The 18752-nt window shown below is 46.0% G+C and overlaps 1 protein-coding gene across 2 annotated transcripts in view; it reads left to right on the forward strand.

Moving 5' to 3' along the window:
- The first annotated feature begins 601 nt into the window (after positions 1-601).
- Positions 602-18752, forward strand: part of IL4R (interleukin 4 receptor) — a 34521-nt gene continuing 16370 nt past the window's right edge. Inside the window, exon 1 of one of the 2 annotated variants that reach the window (XM_032964329.2) lies at positions 602-1009. The gene's annotated coding sequence lies outside the window, so the exon portion shown is untranslated. Of the gene's footprint in view, positions 1010-10203; positions 10861-18752 lie in introns of those variants that run through there. The other variant, XM_076071271.1, reaches the window with a different exon arrangement.

Here is an 18752-nt window from a genome sequence, read left to right on the forward strand (position 1 = left end):
GTAGAAGGGAAACAATAAAATAATAAAAATATAAAACAATAACCAGTATAGTTTACCATGGGAGTCCAGTTTACCATCAAAGTCCAGTTTACCATGGGCAGGCGTCGGCTCATGAAGGACTGCTTGGCGGCATTATTTATTTATTAAGGACGGCCGTCCCATATTCACCACAGTGTATTCCGGCTCTTGAAATAGAGGGGGGGGGGGTTACCGAATTCGAATATATGGCTCTTCTTGTTATTTTAGTTGCTTAGCTAACACGACTGACTCACTCAGCAATCACACTCACCTGACACACTCACCTGACACACTCGCCACCTCTGGGATACGCTGTACAGTATATAGAGACAGGCGTAATCCACGCACACTCACCCACACACACCCACACTCGCTCACCCACGCACACTCACCCACGCACACTCACCCACGCACACTCACTCACGCACACTCACTCACCCACGCACACTCACCCACGCACACCCACTCACCCACGCACACTCACCCACGCACACTCACCCACGCACACTCACCCACGCACACCCACTCACCCACGCACACCCACCCACGCACACCCACCCACGCACACTCACCCACACTCACTCACCCATGCACACTCGCCCACCCACTCACCCACACAACCTGAAACAACCCGCGCGCTTCACGTTGGCACCGCAATTCCCACTCAAAGTCTCACCCTGGCACAATGCGCGTCTGGCCGGAGGCGCGCGATCAGGGCGGGGATTTCCGCCCGCGTCAATTCGCAGAAGGCCGTCCCCGTAAACCCGCTGGCTCCGTGCGACCCCAAAAGTAGAAGAGAGAAAAACCCCCACGCCGATTGCTTGGTTGTTTTTTTGCTCGTTTCTCCATCGGTCCCGCACGAACACCAACGCCAACGCGACAACGCAAAAACCCGGACCCGGCTATGCGCGCGCGCCCTCCGTCCGCCGCTCGTGGCGCGGTGAATTGACGGCGCCCTGGGAACTTCACGAGCCTCTGCCGGGGCTCGAGGGTGAGTTGTAATTAAAGGGCACGCACGACACGCGCACGAGGCAATCGTCGGCTTAAATTTCGATTTAAAGCTTTCGTGACTGCAAGGATGCATCTTCTTTGGGTTCTTTCGGTAAAGTCAGACAGTCTCGTCCCTTCACCTGATGAAGGCCGCTTGTGTTGTGGCCGAAACGTCGTGAGAATTTTATTGCGTTATTTTATTTTATCAATTTATTATTTTATTCTCATTTCTACCTGGTGACTTTACCGAAAGAACCAAAGAAGATAATCGTCGGCTGTAACAACACAACAAAAACGGAGACGCGTTGTCCCGTTAACGGTGCGTCGCCCGTAATCGCGCGTCGCGCTCAAAGCACGCGCTTGTTGTGCGCACTTGTGTTGCCCGCAGCCCGTTACAACAACCGGTTCCCACGAGTCGGGAAACCGGTAACCGTTTCCCACGAGTCGGGAAACCGGTAACCGCTTCGGGTGGCACTTCAGGGACAAGAGCGCCCAGGCGGCACGGCGCGTGCGAATCTGATTTGGGTGCGTTTCGTTTTTGTAAATTGTGCGCCACCAAATATGTTGAAGACGGAGAGTGGCGATTTAAATTATTCCATGCGGATGAGTTAAGTTATTCTGCACAGATGTGTTGAGTTAAATTATCTCAAACATCCGCGTCGAATTAAATGATCCCATACAACTATGTCGAGTTGATTTAGCTCATATCGGTGTGTCCATTTAAATTATCTCATACAGACGTGTGATTGTAAACAATATACAATATCTGTCGACTACGATCCAAAATATATTGTTGTACAGTATTGAGAAACGGTGGTTACGAGTAACGCAAGCTTAGTGGAACTATAAAGTGAAAACCACACCAATTGGTGATGGGAGTTTTTGCTGTAGTTGTACATTATTTACATTTATGTTGTGAAACTTTTTCCATCAGCAAAAAAATCCCTTTTATAATTATTACACTCTGACAATCACGTAATTATGATTCACGGCTCTTTAGTCAATCTACCGCTGACCGCTCTTTCCGCTGTGAAGGCCCATTACCCAAAACGTCGGCTAACATTTATTCTAGGCAGTGTTGTACCGACGCTTGCTTTGAATTTCTTTTTTCTGTACCCCCAATTAATAATCCCTAACTTTTTTCTCTTTAAATATTCATTTCTGTTTTAAAGAAATAAAAATGACATACCGTTTTATATAATTAAATGTGGGGGGGTGGTGGGGGAAGGGGGGAGGTCACAAAACATCTGTACCACCCTGTGCATGCCTTTGATGGGTGGGGTTTGTTTGAGCCATACTTCACCACGTTGGTCACACAGAGGGATGGTGAAGCGATGGATAAGGGGGAGGCCCGATCGGGCACCGGTTCACTTCGCACTCCTATCATGTTTTTGTATTGTTTTTTTGTAACGTTCTGTGAGAAAAGAGCTTCACAGCTCATCGGATTCCTCCAATATAAATACGTGTTCTGATTCCGATATATCACTTCGCCACTGACACACACTCAGACACACGCTCTAACAAGTCTTACACAGGTAGTACACTCTAATACTGATACACACAGACACACGCTCTAACAAGTCTTACATAGGTAGTACACTCTAATACTGATACACTCAGACACTCAGACACACGCTCTAACAAGTCTTACACAGGTAGTACACTCTAATACTGATACACACAGACACATGCTCTAACAAGTCTTACATAGGTAGTACACTCTAATACTGATACACTCAGACACACGCTCTAACAAGTCTTACACAGGTAGTACACTCTAATACTGATACACTCAGACACACGCTCTAACAACTCTTACACAGGTAGTACACTCTAATACTGATACACTCAGACACTCAGACACACGCTCTAACAAGTCTTACACAGGTAGTACACTCTAATACTGATACACTCAGACACACGCTCTAACAACTCTTACACAGGTAGTACACTCTAATACTGATACACTCAGGCACACGCTCTAACAAGTCTTACACAGGTAGTACACTCTAATACTGATACACACAGACACGCTCTAACAACTCTTACACAGGTAGTACACTCTAATACTGATACACTCAGACACACGCTCTAACAAGTCTTACACAGGTAGTACAATCTAATACTGATACACTCAGACACACGCTCTAACAATTCTTACACAGGTAGTACACTCTAATACTGATACACTCAGACACACGCTCTAACAACTCTTACACAGGTAGTACACTCTAATACTGATACACTCAGACACACGCTCTAACAAGTCTTACACAGGTAGTACACTCTAATACTGATACACACAGACACACGCTCTAACAACTCTTACACAGGTAGTACACTCTAATAATGATACACACAGACACACGCTCTAACAACTCTTAAACAGGTAGTACACTCTATTACTGATACACTCAGACACACGCTCTAACAAGTCTTACACAGGTAGTACACTCTAATACTGATACACACAGACACACGCTCTAACAAGTCTTACACAGGTAGTACACACTAAATACTGATACACTCAGACACACGCTCTAACAAGTCTTACACAGGTAGTACACTCTAATACTGATACACTCAGACACACGCTCTAACAACACTTACACAGGTAGTACACTCTAATACTGATACACACAGATACTCAGACACACGCTCTAACAAGTCTTACACAGGTAGTACACTCTAATACTGATACACTCAGACACATGCTCTAACAAGTCTTACACAGGTAGTACACTCTAATACTGATACACTCAGACACACGCTCTAACAACTCTTACACAGGTAGTAGTACACTCTAATACTGATACACTCAGACACACGCTCTAACAACTCTTACACAGGTAGTACACTCTAATACTGATACACTCAGACACACGCTCTAACAACTCTTACACAGGTAGTACACTCTAATACTGATACACACAGATACTCAGACACACGCTCTAACAAGTCTTACACAGGTAGTACACTCTAATACTGATACACTCAGACACGCTCTAACAACTCTTACACAGGTAGTACACTCTAATACTGATACACACAGACACACGCTCTAACAATTCTTACACAGGTAGCACACTCTAATACTGATACACCCAGACACACGCTCTAACAAGTCTTACACAGGTAGTACACTCTCATACTGATACACTCAGACACACGCTCTAACAACTCTTACACAGGTAGTACACTCTCATACTGATACACTCAGACACACGCTCTAACAACTCTTACACAGGTAGTAGTACACTCTAATACTGATACACTCAGACACACGCTCTAACAACTCTTACACAGGTAGTACACTCTAATACTGATACACTCAGACACTCAGACACACGCTCTAACAAGTCTTACACAGGTAGTACACTCTAATACTGATACACACAGACACACGCTCTAACAACTCTTACACAGGTAGTACACTCTCATACTGATACACTCAGACACACGCTCTAACAACTCTTACACAGGTAGTAGTACACTCTAATACTGATACACTCAGACACACGCTCTAACAACTCTTACACAGGTAGTACACTCTAATACTGATACTCAGACACTCAGACACACGCTCTAACAAGTCTTACACAGGTAGTACACTCTAATACTGATACACACAGACACACGCTCTAACAACTCTTACACAGGTAGTACACTCTCATACTGATACACTCAGACACACGCTCTAACAACTCTTACACAGGTAGTAGTACACTCTAATACTGATACACTCAGACACACGCTCTAACAACTCTTACACAGGTAGTACACTCTAATACTGATACACACAGACACACGCTCTAACAAGTCTTACACAGGTAGTACACTCTAATACTCATACACACAGACACACGCTCTAACAAGTCTTACACAGGTAGTACACTCTAATACTGATACACACAGACACACGCTCTAACAACTCTTACACGGGTAGTACACTCTAATACTGAGACACTCAGACACACGCTCTAACAAGTCTTACACAGGTAGTACACTCTAATACTGATACACACAGACACACGCTCTAACAAGTCTTACACAGGTAGTACACTCTAATACTGATACACTCAGACACACGCTCTAACAACTCTTACACAGGTAGTACACTCAAATACTGATACACTCAGACACTCAGACACACGCTCTAACAAGTCTTACACAGGTAGTACACTCTAATACTGATACACTCAGACACACGCTCTAACAACTCTTACACAGGTAGTACACTCTAATACTGATACACTCAGACACACGCTCTAACAACTCTTAGACAGGTAGTACACTCTAATACTGATACACTCTGACACTCAGACACACGCTCTAACAAGTCTTACACAGGTAGTACACTCTAATACTGATACACTCTGACACACGCTCTAACAACTCTTACACAGGTAGTACACTCTAATACTGATACACTCAGACACACGCTCTAACAACTCTTACACAGGTAGTACACTCTAATACTGATACACTCTGACACTCAGACACACGCTCTAACAACTCTTACACAGGTAGTACACTCTAATACTGATACACTCTGACACTCAGACACACGCTCTAACAAGTCTTACACAGGTAGTACACTCTAATACTGATACACTCAGACACACGCTCTAACAACTCTTAGACAGGTAGTACACTCTAATACTGATACACTCTGACACTCAGACACACGCTCTAACAAGTCTTACACAGGTAGTACACTCTAATACTGATACACTCTGACACACGCTCTAACAACTCTTACACAGGTAGTACACTCTAATACTGATACACTCAGACACACGCTCTAACAAGTCTTACACAGGTAGTACACTCTAATACTGATACACTCTGACACACGCTCTAACAACTCTTACACAGGTAGTACACTCTAATACTGATACACTCAGACACACGCTCTAAAACTCTTACACAGGTAGTACACTCTAATACTGATACACTCTGACACTCAGACACACGCTCTAACAACTCTTACACAGGTAGTACACTCTAATACTGATACACTCTGACACTCAGACACACGCTCTAACAAGTCTTACACAGGTAGTACACTCTAATACTGATACACACAGACACACGCTCTAACAAGTCTTACACAGGTAGTACACTCTAATACTGATACACTCAGACACACGCTCTAACAACTCTTACACAGGTAGTACACTCAAATACTGATACACTCAGACACTCAGACACACGCTCTAACAAGTCTTACACAGGTAGTACACTCTAATACTGATACACACAGACACACGCTCTAACAACTCTTACACAGGTAGTACACTCTCATACTGATACACTCAGACACACGCTCTAACAACTCTTACACAGGTAGTACACTCTCATACTGATACACTCAGACACACGCTCTAACAACTCTTACACAGGTAGTAGTACACTCTAATACTGATACACTCAGACACACGCTCTAACAACTCTTACACAGGTAGTACACTCTAATACTGATACTCAGACACTCAGACACACGCTCTAACAAGTCTTACACAGGTAGTACACTCTAATACTGATACACACAGACACACGCTCTAACAACTCTTACACAGGTAGTACACTCTCATACTGATACACTCAGACACACGCTCTAACAACTCTTACACAGGTAGTAGTACACTCTAATACTGATACACTCAGACACACGCTCTAACAACTCTTACACAGGTAGTACACTCTAATACTGATACACACAGACACACGCTCTAACAAGTCTTACACAGGTAGTACACTCTAATACTCATACACACAGACACACGCTCTAACAAGTCTTACACAGGTAGTACACTCTAATACTGATACACACAGACACACGCTCTAACAACTCTTACACAGGTAGTACACTCTAATACTGATACACTCAGACACACGCTCTAACAACTCTTACACAGGTAGTACACTCAAATACTGATACACTCAGACACTCAGACATACGCTCTAACAAGTCTTACACAGGTAGTACACTCTAATACTGATACACTCAGACACACGCTCTAACAACTCTTACACAGGTAGTACACTCTAATACTGATACACTCAGACACACGCTCTAACAACTCTTAGACAGGTAGTACACTCTAATACTGATACACTCTGACACTCAGACACACGCTCTAACAAGTCTTACACAGGTAGTACACTCTAATACTGATACACTCTGACACACGCTCTAACAACTCTTACACAGGTAGTACACTCTAATACTGATACACTCAGACACACGCTCTAACAACTCTTACACAGGTAGTACACTCTAATACTGATACACTCTGACACTCAGACACACGCTCTAACAACTCTTACACAGGTAGTACACTCTAATACTGATACACTCTGACACTCAGACACACGCTCTAACAAGTCTTACACAGGTAGTACACTCTAATACTGATACACTCAGACACACGCTCTAACAACTCTTAGACAGGTAGTACACTCTAATACTGATACACTCTGACACTCAGACACACGCTCTAACAAGTCTTACACAGGTAGTACACTCTAATACTGATACACTCTGACACACGCTCTAACAACTCTTACACAGGTAGTACACTCTAATACTGATACACTCAGACACTCAGACACACGCTCTAACAAGTCTTACACAGGTAGTACACTCTAATACTGATACACTCTGACACACGCTCTAACAACTCTTACACAGGTAGTACACTCTAATACTGATACACTCAGACACATGCTCTAAAACTCTTACACAGGTAGTACACTCTAATACTGATACACTCTGACACTCAGACACACGCTCTAACAACTCTTACACAGGTAGTACACTCTAATACTGATACACTCTGACACTCAGACACACGCTCTAACAAGTCTTACACAGGTAGTACACTCTAATACTGATACACACAGACACACGCTCTAACAAGTCTTACACAGGTAGTACACTCTAATACTGATACACTCAGACACACGCTCTAACAACTCTTACACAGGTAGTACACTCAAATACTGATACACTCAGACACTCAGACACACGCTCTAACAAGTCTTACACAGGTAGTACACTCTAATACTGATACACTCAGACACACGCTCTAACAACTCTTACACAGGTAGTACACTCTAATACTGATACACTCAGACACACGCTCTAACAACTCTTAGACAGGTAGTACACTCTAATACTGATACACTCTGACACTCAGACACACGCTCTAACAAGTCTTACACAGGTAGTACACTCTAATACTGATACACTCTGACACACGCTCTAACAACTCTTACACAGGTAGTACACTCTAATACTGATACACTCAGACACACGCTCTAACAACTCTTACACAGGTAGTACACTCTAATACTGATACACTCTGACACTCAGACACACGCTCTAACAACTCTTACACAGGTAGTACACTCTAATACTGATACACTCTGACACTCAGACACACGCTCTAACAAGTCTTACACAGGTAGTACACTCTAATACTGATACACTCAGACACACGCTCTAACAACTCTTAGACAGGTAGTACACTCTAATACTGATACACTCTGACACTCAGACACACGCTCTAACAAGTCTTACACAGGTAGTACACTCTAATACTGATACACTCTGACACACGCTCTAACAACTCTTACACAGGTAGTACACTCTAATACTGATACACTCAGACACACGCTCTAACAAGTCTTACACAGGTAGTACACTCTAATACTGATACACTCTGACACACGCTCTAACAACTCTTACACAGGTAGTACACTCTAATACTGATACACTCAGACACACGCTCTAACAACTCTTACACAGGTAGTACACTCTAATACTGATACACTCTGACACTCAGACACACGCTCTAACAACTCTTACACAGGTAGTACACTCTAATACTGATACACTCTGACACTCAGACACACGCTCTAACAAGTCTTACACAGGTAGTACACTCTAATACTGATACACTCAGACACACGCTCTAACAAGTCTTACACAGGTAGTACACTCTAATACTGATACACTCTGAGACTCAGACACACGCTCTACCAAGTCTTACACAGGTAGTACACTCTAATACTGATACACACAGACACGCTCTAACAACTCATACACACATACACTCTAATACTGATACACTCAGACACACGCTCTACCAAGTCTTACACAGGTAGTACACTCTAATACTGATACACACAGACACGCTCTAACAACTCATACACACATACACTCTAATACTGATACACTCAGACACACGCTCTACCAAGTCTTACACAGGTAGTACACTCTAATACTGATACACACAGACACACTCTAACAACTCATACACACATACACTCTAATACTGATACACTCAGACACACGCTCTAACAAGTCTTACACAGGTAGTACACTCTAATACTGATACACTCAGACACACGCTCTAACAAGTCTTACACAGGTAGTACACTCTAATACTGATACACTCAGACACACGCTCTAACAACTCTTACACAGGTAGTACACTCTAATACTGATACACTCTGACACTCAGACACACGCTCTAACAACTCTTACACAGGTAGTACACTCTAATACTGATACACTCTGACACTCAGACACACGCTCTAACAAGTCTTACACAGGTAGTACACTCTAATACTGATACACATAGACACACGCTCTAACAACTCTGACACAGGTAGTACACTCTCATACTGATACACTCAGACACACGCTCTAACAAGTCTTACACAGGTAGTACACTCTAATACTGATACACTCTGACACTCAGACACACGCTCTACCAAGTCTTACACAGGTAGTACACTCTAATACTGATACACACAGACACGCTCTAACAACTCATACACACATACACTCTAATACTGATACACTCAGACACACGCTCTACCAAGTCTTACACAGGTAGTACACTCTAATACTGATACACACAGACACGCTCTAACAACTCATACACACATACACTCTAATACTGATACACTCAGACACACGCTCTACCAAGTCTTACACAGGTAGTACACTCTAATACTGATACACACAGACACGCTCTAACAACTCATACACACATACACTCTAATACTGATACACTCAGACACACGCTCTAACAAGTCTTACACAGGTAGTACACTCTAATACTGATACACTCAGACACACGCTCTAACAACTCATACACACATACACTCTAATACTCATACACACAGACACGCTCTAACAACTCATACACACATACACTCTAATACTGATACACACAGGACACACGCGCACATTTGTTCCACTCACACTCGAGTGCTCGTACAAAGACAAAGATCCCCCGTGTAGCCTGTACCAGGCTGTTGGGGCAAGTGCTGTTTGCGAGCACCTGTGAAGGCCGGACACGGCACACGTGCGAATGGGTGGCCAGCAGCACGCTCGGTCACGCCGTGTGCCGCCTAAGAGCCAGCAGACAACGTCGCACTGAGGAAGAGAGAGAGACACACACACGAGAGACGTTTCCGAGAAGCTAGTGGAGTTGTTGCTGTACAGCTGTCATTATGGGGAATTCCCCAGATTTTCTTTGCGTGTTCCAGTAAAGCCCCATTCAAGCCACCGCCCACCCACCCCCCGGCCACAACAACACCACAAATCATACGAACACGCACGCTCGAGTATTAATCATATAGTATTACTCATGTAGTATTGGGCTCTAACAAATATCCCCCCCCTATAGCCTTAGCAAACTGTTGTGGGCAGCTATGAAGGCGACGTTTAAACACGGCACCGGGTGCTCGTTTTGAGGCCGAGTTCACCTAGGGGGAGCCCAGGACCAGGCGTTTGGTGTCCGTGAGCGGGAATCGAACTCGAGTGGCCGGGTTCGTAGCGCACACAAAGCCACACACAGTCACACACACACAGTCTCACACACACAGTCACACACAGTCACACAGTCACACACACATAGTCACACACAGTCACACACACACACAGTCACACACACACAGTCACCCTCTATCACTCAGTCACACACACACAGTCACACACAGTCACACACACACAGTCACACACACACAGTCACCCTCTATCACTCAGTCACACACACAGTCACCCTCTATCACTCCGTCACACACAGAGTCACCCTCTATCACTCAGTCACACACACACAGAGTCACCCTCTATCACTCACACACACACACAGTCACCCTCTATCACTCAGTCACACACACACAGTCACCCTCTATCACTTACACACACACAGTGACCCTCTATCACTCAGTCACACACACACACAGTCACCCTCTATCACTCAGTCACACACAGTCTCACACACAGTCACCCTCTATCACTCACACACACACAGTCACCCTCTATCACTCAGTCACACACAGTCTCACACACAGTCACCCTCTGTCACTCACCCACAGTCACCCTCTATCACTCCGTCACACACACACACAGAGTCACCCTCTATCACTCACACACACACAGTCACCCTCTATCACTCCGTCACACACACACAGAGTCACCCTCTATCACTCACACACACACACAGTCACCCTCTATCACTCAGTCACACACACAGTCACCCTCTATCACTCAGTCACACACACAGTCACCCTCTATCACTCAGTCACACACACACAGAACTCGTTATAAAGTACTCAGACACACGCTCTAACAACTCTTACACAGTTACACTAATACTCATGCACTCAGCCACACGCTCTAACAACTCTTACACACTTGCACTAATACTCATACACTCAGCCACACGCTCTAACAACTCTTACACACTTACACTAATACTCATACACTCAGACACACACTGACACTTGTACACACACTCGAGTGGCTATTCATACATACAAACATTCACTCACACAAACACTCGAGTTTAATACGCAGCCTTCCTTCGTATGGCAGCAGGGACAAGCAAAACATGTTTGCAACGTGTTACAGTTGAGTTCTTAAGCTTTTAAAACTCGCACAGAGCCACAATCAATGACTCACGCACCACACACTTACCCATTCATACTCGACGGCCACGTATTTCCGATTACTAGGTAAAAAAACATTTTTAAAGCTCATCTTCCATGTCGCTATCTAATTTTTTTCTTAAATGATCGTCTATCGAACGTCTTCTTTCGCCATTTCAACTCAACGCGATTGTTTATTCGTTCACGCCGGGGTGAAAAAAAAATCCATTGCTGGCCAAAGATAGTTTCGGTTGCTGTATGCGGTGAGATCGACTTCCTGATACAACGTGTTCATCTTAGCACCCCTCCCTGAACCCGGCCCTGTTGTATACCGGTACAGGTTAAAAAAAAAGGTCGTGTAAAGAACCACATTTAGTCGAACAAACGATGCAATGTCACGGACTTCATCATCGCATTCTATTCGTACGTACGATGGCAAACGTGTTCGGGAGCTGAATGCCAATGTTGAGGCCTGCTAGCCACGAGAGCGCTTGGGGAGGGATGTCTCGTGCAGTTATTCCATTCCATTCCTCATGTTGAAGGGGCGTAGGGCCACATCGCTCCACTCTATGGTCCATTAGTTTTGGGTTGCACTGTCACAATCGGACTACGGGCAGATAGCCCCGTAGGTGTCCCCAGCTGCACGTTTCATCGCTGTCAACAACACCAAATGCGGTTGGAAGCCGTGTTCTTGTACAGGGAAATTGAGTTTGCAGGTCCACGCGGCGTACAGCCGTTTTAATACGGGCACATAGTTGCGTGTCTGTCGATTTGTTTTGTGTCTCTCCCTTGTGATGGGACTTCGTAGCGTAAACGTTGAGATTTATAAGGGACACGGTGTGACTGATAAGGTCTGAATTGGTCTGTAATAAGTTAGTGCACTGGCAAGGGGTTGACAGGTGTGTTAAAGCCTCCCATAGACTCCAATGTTCAAGTCTCCCATAGACTCCAATGTTAAATTATCTCAGATTCCAATGCTAGAATCTCCCATATACTCCAATGTTAAAGTCTCCCGCAGACTCCAATTTTTTATTCTCCCATAGACTCCAATGTAAAAGTCTCCCATAGACTCCAATGTTGAAGTCACCCATAGACTCCAATGTTAAAGTCTCCCATAGACTCCAATGTTAAAGTCTCCCATAGGCTCCAATGTTAAAGTCTCCGATAGGCTCCAATGATGTCTCTTTGTGTTTCTCCCTTGTGATGGGACTTCGAAGGATGAACGTTGAGGTTTATAAGGGGCACGGGGTGACCAATAAGGTTGGCAACCTCTGGAAGAAGAAGAATAAGAAGAGACATTTTTCATCTGCTTTTGTCTTTGACCAAAATAATTTGAGAGCTGCATCACACGCACAACAACAACAACCGCTATTCGCCACTAAGTGGCGGTGACGTCACCACGACGCTTGTGCCAGGCCATGTGCACCTTGAGGCCACGTGAAGTGTCGAACGCCCGCTGGCAGGAGGTCACGGGGCAGACCCAAGTGCCATTGGTCGACTAAGATGACTGGCTGATGCACTACCTGTGCCCCCTACTGTGCCAACCTGCTGTGCTTTAGCCACCCGGCGCTCCGCTCGTTGTTGTGAGCGTCGCTCCTCCGCCCTCCGTTGTTGTTGGAGGGCGACTGCCTCCAACTGCCCAGTAGCATCCTTCACTAGCCTCCTCCACAGAGGCCGATCTTGACACCGCTGGTACCAGTCATCGGCAAGTCCACTCAGCTCCACGTCCTCCTGTACCACATCACTCCATCTCTTCTCTAGCCCGTGCCGCGCCCGTTTAGCCCCCTGGATCCGGCCGAAGAAAAGCTGTTTTGGCATGCGGTGACTGGGCATGCGGGCTACATGACCCAGCCAACGCAGCCTTGCCTGCCGGAGGAGCTCACCGATAGGACCTTGCCCAGATCTTTCAAGGATTTGTGAGCTCCTCACACAATCCAGCCTGGTTAAACCCAGGATGGATCGTAGGCAGGCTAGCCTAAATGTTTCTAACTGGCGAAGATGTTCCATTAGGGGGGTCCACGTTTCGCAAGCGTAGAGAAGGGAGGGAATAACCGTGGCCGAGAAGACCTGAAGCTTAGTGCGGAGCGACAGACCAGGTAGCTTCTACACAGTGTTACGCAACCGATGAAAATATATTGCCGCTCGACTGAATCGGAGTGAGACCTCTGCTGTTAAACTGGAGCCGGTTATAAGCACATTGCCCAGGTATGGGAAACTCTCCACTCTCTCCACAACTGCCCCATCACCGATTTGGAGTTGTGGAGGTGGAGTGTCCGATGGAACAAAATACCCAGGCAGGTGCTTAGTTTTGGTGGGGCTGATGGTAAGGCCACTTCTCTTAGTGGCACGCTCCAGTCTCAGCAGCAGCGTCTCCAACTCCTCCTCTGAATGAGCAGCTATTACCAAATCATCGGCATACATAGCGTGGTTGAGCAATAGAGAGCCATCCCTTGACCCCACCCGGGCATCGATCAGCCTCCCATTATATCTGTACCAAATGGAGATTCCCCCGGTACAGCTATTGAAGGCTTCACGAACTACGTGGTCAAAATAGATGTTAAATAATGTGGGAGCCAGAGGACATCTCTGTTGCACCCCAAGGTGTACAGGGAATGGCTCTGACTCCCGGCCACGTAGTTTTACCCGGGCCCGCTTATCATCATGAAGGTCCTTAATGATCATGGGCCGAGGGTCAGGGACTCCAAAAGCACGAAGAACAACCCAGAGCCCAGGTCTACTGATGGTGTCATAGGCCTTGACCAGGTCAATAAAGCAGAGATGTAGGTCTTGCTGGAATTCCCTACACCTCTGCTGTAGCAGACGGACAGAAAATATGGCATCTGTGCAGGACCGCCCTTTCCTGAAACCGCATTGGGGCTCCGCAAGCCTCTCCTCAGCGTGCCTGGCGAGGCGATGTTGAATAATCCTTGCCAGGACCTTTCCCGGCACACTGAGGAGTGAGATGCCCCTGTAGTTGTTACAGTCTATGCGGTCCCCCTTCTTAAAGAGGGGGACCACCAGCGCATCCTTCCAATCCTGCCGAACCCGTCCAGTGGTCCAGACTGTTTTTATGATGTCATATAGGGCAGTCTGTGCACAAACATCACCCTCCCTCAGCATTTCGCTTGGGAGATCATCTCTGCCTGGCGCCTTTCCTAGTCTCAGACTCCGGATCGCCTTCAGTACTTCCTCAACAGATGGCACCTCAGCCAGCCACTCACAGGGGGTGACTTCCTCCAATATTTGAGGCACCGCAGCCTCAGCAGGGTCATCCCCACTTTGTGCCACGATGTTTTCCTGGCTGAGGGATTTCCCCTCCCCCAGGACCTCACAGAAATGCTCAGAAAATCTGCAAACCTGTTCCTGGGGGTCGGAGATTGGATCACCGTTTTTTCCCCTAATGATGGTAATAGGTGTGGCGCTGCAGGTTACTTTTTTGATGGACAGACTCCATCTCCTCAGCAACCCGCGATCACACGCACACCCCCTTGTACACAAACACAGCAGCAGCTATACAGCAAGACAACAACAACAACACACATTCTCACTTAATAAACAAAATAGGTGATGGAATAAACCGCGTCTATTTAATTTATAATCCTCCATTGATTAATCTTTAACAATAGAGTTTGTGCATTTCGTTTTCACCAAGACATTCCATAGTGACCCCATTCCCTGCCATATTTAATCAATTAAGTTTACGATATACGTTTAAAAAAACAACGGCTGTTGTTCATAAAAGTTGAAGGCGGTATAGTACTATAGTAATAGAGCAAGTGCACAATCACTGAACCGGAATTGATATCTTGAAAGCATTTAGCACGGGGCCCTTGAAAGTGCGGGACCTGCAGCATGTGTGGCTGCTTTGGCTACTGGGAGAATCCGCCACTGCAAGAGCCCGCAATGCAACGTGGTAACGAGACGGCGTGGTCCTCGATAAGTAACGTCACGAAGCGGTCCTTTAAAGAGCCACCGCATGCGGCTCTCAAGGGCCGCAGGTTGCCGGCCCCTGAACGAAGAGCCGCATCTGATGAGTGGCATGACCAGGACCAGATTATGTTTGGGGGGGGCGGGGGGGGGCGGTACGGGGCTGTTTAAATCTTTGAGAGGGGCTCCTCTTTGCATATTCATTTCCTTCCCTTCACTGTTTAACGGGCGCACTTCGTTACACTCACTGCAGAGCTACGTCAAAGTTAGGACGAATTGTAACAACCAAGCCATTTTTATTTCGGCACACGACTGGTGCAGTCGTAGTAGTAGTAGTATAACGAGCAAAGTGATGCTGCGGCTTTAATTACTACAGAAGCTATAGGATGTTTCAGAGTGCTACAGGATTGAGTTTCAGCCGTTATGAAGCCCATAAGCACTTCTCCTGCGTTATGCCAATTAACGATGTTCAATTTCGCCTAGATGACGATACAGTAGAGTATTGTGTTCAGTGTAACACGAACTCACTTAACTGTCCGGCCACGGGAAGGCTACCGTGTCCCCATTCACCGTCTCTCCCTGAATGGAAAAATCAAAGACACAGGCCGCCTCTGTAGTCCGATTGTGACAGTGCAACCGAAACTAATGGACCATATAGTGGACCGATGTGGCCCTGCGCTCCTTCAACAGAGGAATGGAATCGAATAACTGCACGAGACATCTCTCCCCAAGCGCTCTCGTGGCTAGCAGGCCTCAACGTTGGCATTCAGCTCCCGAACACGTTTGCCATCGTACGTACGAATTGAATGCGACCGTAAAGTCCATGACATTGCATAGTTTGCTTGACTAAATGTGGTTCTTTCCACTTCACTTTTTTTCGTGATGTCATCACACATTTCTAATTTTTGATTTGAAGCTTTCGTGACTGCAGGAATCCATACTCTTTTATTTTTTCTTTACCATTTTCGCCTTTAATCGGTTTAAACAACCTCGGCAAAAACACGTGTGACGATGTACCCGCGCAATAGTGCCAACACGAGCAAGGGCAGCGTTTTACGAATTAATTCGTAGATTTGTCAATGAAATGCTTTTTTCATAGCGATTGTGATCAGAGAAATGAACATGCACAGTGTGGGTTGATACATTACGCACATGAATGGTCTTATGGAAATGAGTCAGGCTGTATATACATTTGAAATCTACTCCTAATCTTCTCAGCTTTTTTTTGGTCTGGGTATAAGAGGCCAAACAATATCAAGGAATATTTTAACATGCATAAGAGCAACTTCACGTGACTGATTTGATAATGTTGAAGTTCTGTGCAAAACTAGCTACTACTGGCCAAGATTAATTAGAGAATCTATCGAAATTTAAAGAAATAACAATTATTTCAACCGTTCGGATAGCTACCGACTTAGTGCTGCGTGGAAGCGAATGATCAAATAATACATTGTTTAAATGCATGCTTATACAGGCCACTATACTTCCATAGGGATTACCGTTGGTAGGGCTATTTTAAATTTCGATTTAAAGCTTTCGTGACTGCAGGGATTAATATTCTTGGTTCTTTCGGTAAAGTCACGTAAAAACGAAGGAGGATAGCGCTCTCCTCCTCCCACCCAGCTTAAAATACGCTGCCAAGCTTAGCAGTGTTCATTAGGACGCTGTCTTTCCAGCAGCTCTGTTCTTCACCTGAGGACGGCTGCTTGCGTTGTGGCCGAAACGTCGTGATAATTTTTATTTTATTATGTTTTTTTACTTCCCTTCTACGTGACTTTACCGAAAGAACCAAGAATAGGGCTATTTTAATAAACACAATAGACAGGAAGGGCAAGTTCAAAGAGTTTGCATAATGCACATGCATAATGTACGTTGTCTCAGTAATCCCTCCCCCCCCCCACATTGTGCAAGAGCGCAGAAGCGTGGTCACCACATCTACGCCTCAATATAAGGATCAAAACAGGTGGACTTCTCCACAAATCTGGCTGTCGCCTGATGAAGCTAGTTGTAATTACTGGCAAAACGTCGTACTCAGATTGTAAATGTTGTGGCTTGGCTCTCCAACACACCGGTGTGCTGTACCATTTACGAATTGGCCACGTTCTGTTCACGTGACAACTCTTACCAGTTGTCTGCGTCGGGTGGTGGTGGGTTTTAACGACACATTTATATATTTACTCGATCTAACAAACAAAAAAACCCCTCTACTATGGATAACTTCACGTGATGAAAAATCTAAGAAGAGGCTTTCTGGCAATAAATTGGGAGGAGTCAAGGTGTTCAAACACCGAATAGGTACCCTTTTGCAAGGCATCAAGTCTGGATTAGCCACACGCAGGGGCCGAGCCACAGGGGGGCTGGGGGGGGGGGGCTCAGCCCCCCCCTGAAATTTTGGGAAAGTCAGTAATCGGGATAACCGGATATCTGGCTGCTGCAAAATTCTGCAGGCTGCCACCTTGTACTGCCCTGCAGGCTGCCACCTTGTGTGCTGCCCTGCAGGCTGCCACCTTGTGCTGCCCTGCAGGCTGCCACCTTGTGTGCTGCCCTGCAGGCTGCCACCTTGTGCTGCCCTGCAGGCTGCCACCTCGTGTGCTGCCCTGCAGGCTGCCACCTTGTGCTGTCACCTTGTGCTGCCCTGCAGGCTGCCACCTTGTGCTGCCCAGCAGGCTGCCACCTTGTGCTGCCCAGCAGGCTGCCACCTTGTGTGCTGCCCTGCAGGCTGCCACCTTGTGCTGCCCTGCAGGCTGCCACCTTGTGCTGCCCTGCAGGCTGCCACCTTGTGTGCTGCCCTGCAGGCTGCCACCTTGTGTGCTGCCCTGCAGGCTGCCACCTTGTGCTGTCACCTCGTGCTACCCTGCAGGCTG

Source organism: Petromyzon marinus, chromosome 32 (genome assembly GCF_048934315.1).
Source record: "Petromyzon marinus isolate PM22_M1 ecotype Great Lakes invasive population chromosome 32, UKy_Petmar_22M1.pri1.0, whole genome shotgun sequence".
NCBI classification, from domain to species: Eukaryota; Metazoa; Chordata; class Hyperoartia; order Petromyzontiformes; family Petromyzontidae; genus Petromyzon; species Petromyzon marinus.